Here is a 4,210-nt window from a genome sequence, read left to right as displayed (position 1 = left end):
GGGTTAGGAATAGGGCTAGATGCTGGGAACATGTCTTCCTGCTCACATCCCACTCTTGACTTCTTGTCCTTCCTCTCATCAGTTCATACAGACACAGCTCTACCCAGGACTGGGCCAGGTTGGGTGTCAGGGTGGGGCGTTCCTGACTGCTGGCCCACGACTACTTCCCTCTCCCACCTGTGAGCCTGTGGGTGTGAGGAATGGACTGAGACTGTTGATGAGGGAGTGAGGGTCTGCACACAGAGTGGTTAACCATCCTGGTTTGCTAGAACTGTCCTAGTTTTTAGCACAGACAGCCCTGTATCTCCAGAAATCCCTCATCTTAGGCAAATCAAGTTCATTGGTCACCCCACATATAAGCCTAAATCTTTGTCCTTTCATCTGTGAAACAGGCATAGTAATATGGGTTGCTGTAATGATTAAATGGCACCATGCAGAGAGTGAGCAGTTCCTGGCACAGTTACCACTTAATAAATGGTACTTTCTTTTTCTGTGTAATAGGCAGCTGAAACTTTTGTGTGGGACATCAAATAAGAGTCCTAGGAAACTTTATCAAGCCTCAGAGAGGGTCAAGGTAAAAGAGCTTATATCCCTTTGGGAAGATTATGGATGACAAAATATTTGGGCAGTATCTTCAAAGATGAGTAAAATCATAACAGACAAAGACTGTAGGAAGGTATAGGGCACAACAAGACAATGTAGAGGCACAGAAATATGAACAGTGTCCAGAGACTCAGGTGGTTTGGCTGGAGCAAATAATTATAGCAGTGGATAATGAAAGATGGTGAACTGGGAGGCTTTAAAGTCAAGTCAAAAGTAAGGATTGAATGATTAAGTATACAACCGAGAATCGTACAAGTGTGTTTTATTTATTTTTGTTTTGTATTTAGCAAGAGAATGTAGTAAGGAAAAAAAAAAAGAACAAAAAAAATCAGAAAGAATGGATAAGGGTTTTCCTTGAAGTCAAATACTGATTTCAAAAACAGGTACTAAATATTTTCCAAGTGATTTGCAAAGTGGAAAGAAATGCCCTTGAGAGGCTGTGTTATTAAAAGTGTGCTTACAAATATGGGAAATTGGGTTGGCAAGTGGCATGGTGGTTAGGGCTGCTGAACTTCCATGGCTGACCATGGTTTGAGTCCCAGACATGGTGGCTTGCTTTCTCACTTTCTCTCTCTGTCTTTCTCTGGACAACTTTAAAAAATAAAACAATCATGATGAATAAAAATTAAATAAAATAATAAAAAAATACTAGAAATCAAGGGCACTCTATCCTTTTTTCTTTACTAATTACTGGAAGAGCTTGTTAAAATGGCTATCAAGTTGGAATGTCAGTCAATCATTGTAATGGTATTCATTCCATTCCAATGACATACCCAGGAGCTTAGTGTGCATTGAAGATAGAACAATACGTATCAAAGACACATTTCCTGCCCTCAGTAACCCAGTCTACTTGGGGAAGAAAAACTGATGCACATGTAGAAATTACCAAGTGGATTTCAGCAGAACAATGGGAGGCCAATCAAATGATTCCCTTTTTAGAGTTTATGAAACCAGATGATTTCCAGTTTTAAGACTTAGAAAACTAGATATAGGAAACTAGATGACTAGTTATAATGTTAGTGGTAAATATAGCATTGGAGTGAGCACATAAAATGGAATGCAAATTGCTCCCACAGCAAATGTATCAGACCGTCTTTATTTTGATCACAAACACATAAATCATAAGATGCCTGTTAAAGTTCATCTTGGGGAACAATATAACACAATGTATGAGCAATTCAGAGCAATTCACAGTCATCTCATTTAAAAGCAGATCTACTCAAAGGGAAGTAAAAAATAACTTTTTGGAGGATTAAAAATGAGTTATTTGCTTTAAATATATATTATATATATGTAACTCAGGTGGTTAATTTGCAGTTTTGAAAGCTGGCTTCTTGCCAATCAACCGTTATTTGTTGTTTTAAATTTAAGCAGAGGATATCAAAATTCAATTTGTTTAAAGATAACTTAAGAAAGGGAAGTCTACTTCTCAACCTAATTTTAAGAATAATGAAAAAAAGAAAGTTTTTGGAGGCTTTTAGAACATATGAAACTTAATGCTTTTAGAAAACACTTCTAACAGCTTCATATTCAACAGATATTATGAAAGTGAAAGGATGTATAAAATGCTTTCAGTCAAGTATTGATGTTTTATAAGGTCAGCCAGAGGATATGCTCCTATCTCTGCCCTTAAGCACTTTTCGATAAGTTTATATGATGAGTTATATGAATAAAAATTAACTCTCAGATAGCCTGTAGAAAGTGATCAATAAGTAGGAAAAAAGTAAATGTATATAGAGTGCTTGGTAGTGTGTATTTTTAGTTATTGAATTCCAGTGACCACTTTAGAGCTAACACATGTACATAGACATAAATTATTCAAGTTCCAGTGGAGGTAGAATTTACTTAACCACTAGTGGGGACAGAAGACCTTCTATAGGTGTAATGAGCATTAGTTAGGACTTTGATGCATTTCAGTTACAAAAGTATAAATAAACCTTACCATAGCTGCATAAACAGAGAGGGATTTATTTCTGCTTTTTTGGTTGTCATTTGTTTGTGAATAACCAGGGGTCCAGAGAGAGGCAGGTCAAGGTTGGTGCAGCTGCTCCATGATGTTGACAATGCCCTCAAGGACTCAGCATGTTGACTGCCATGCTTACTCTGTTTCTGCAGTTGCAAGATGGCAACCTTACCTTTAGCTATCATATTTGAATTCAAGAAAGAAGGAAAGGTAACAGGCCCAAGAGCTGAAGGGCTTGCCAGACTAAACCTTTTACGAAGCATTCTTCAAAGTTCCACCAGGTAGCATCTGCTTACAAATTATTGGCTCTACCAAGGTCATGTGGCCACCTTGGGTTAGGAGTGAATGAGACGCTGTTCTAACCTCCCATGTGTAAAGCTGAGGAAGAAACAAGGGAACTGTGAATAGCTTTTGTGTAATTAGCATCGAATATCTCCCTAATGACTTGTTAATCTAAGTTTTGAAGAACGACATCTCATTAGCCTGAGCAGACCTGGTTTATTTAAAATATCTTAGTGTCCTATCCGACTTAGCATTTATAGTGTTTTACTTTTTTCACTTAAATATTCTAATTTCCTTAAAATAAGGTGGACAATCTTAAGTAGATGTCTACTCTGTGCTTCCAGATTCTTCCATGGTCTCGTTTAGGAGTGTGTGAGACCTATGGAGAGTGTGTGGGCAGCGTAACCAAAGTCTTCCTCTCAAAGTCAATGTGCAGGGATCTCACTACTGACTAGGGGCCATTGACTCCAGTTTTGAGCAGTGATATGAGAAATATTTGGTGCTGTTGCCCCTTCCTGCCACTTGGGACACTACCTAGCGATGTGGGGCCAATGCTTCACCCTGAAACACAAGAAGTCACTAGTCTGCCATTCAGCAGGAAATGATGACCAAGCAATGGGAAGTTATAAATTAGATGTCCTGTCTGAAACAGGTCCTGGAAATAGAGGATGTGCATGTAGAGACTAATCTGAACGCTTGTGCATAGTGATTTTATGGTTCATTTTATGGTGTAAATCTACAAATGCTGGGAACCAGCAGTTAGCGTAATGGCTATGTCGCTGGACTCCCATGTAGTTGACCGCAGTTCACGACCCAGACCCGGTGGCTTAAAACTCACGCCAGGTGCGTGTGTGTGTGTGCCCAAGATCCCGAGAGGAGAATGGAAGAGAAGGGATTGCGGCATGACCATCCCCCCGGGGGGTGATTTCTCGCTTTCTGTCTCTATGTTTCTCTCTGTCTGTCTGGCGAGTGCACGCGCCCTATAGCGAAAACCTCTCCAAAAAAAAAAAAAATCTACAAATGCTAATTTGGTACTACTTTAAGAATTTGTGCAGCAAATCCTATAGTTGGCAATAAGCTGAAAGGGTTAGCAATACTCGCATAATACTAATTAAATACTAAAAAGTTTGAAAAGAAATTAGATATTAAATGGGAATACTTACCACTCACTGTGGGGTCTGTGGTGTATTCCACCCACCTCACAAAAGCCAGAAAACATGGAGCTGCTAAAGGATCATTAGCATTACTTCAAAAGTTAGTAGTTTTGAAAGATTGTGCTCAAAGGGAGCAATTCATTTTCTTTTTAGAGAGGTTTTTTTTTTTTTTTTTTTTTTTTTTTTTTTTTTTTTTTTTATTGGGGTG

This window comes from Tupaia chinensis, unplaced genomic scaffold, assembly GCF_000334495.1.
Source record: "Tupaia chinensis unplaced genomic scaffold, TupChi_1.0 Scaffold000152_1, whole genome shotgun sequence".
Classification (NCBI taxonomy): Eukaryota; Metazoa; Chordata; class Mammalia; order Scandentia; family Tupaiidae; genus Tupaia; species Tupaia belangeri.
Note: the sequence above shows the minus strand (reverse complement) of the source record.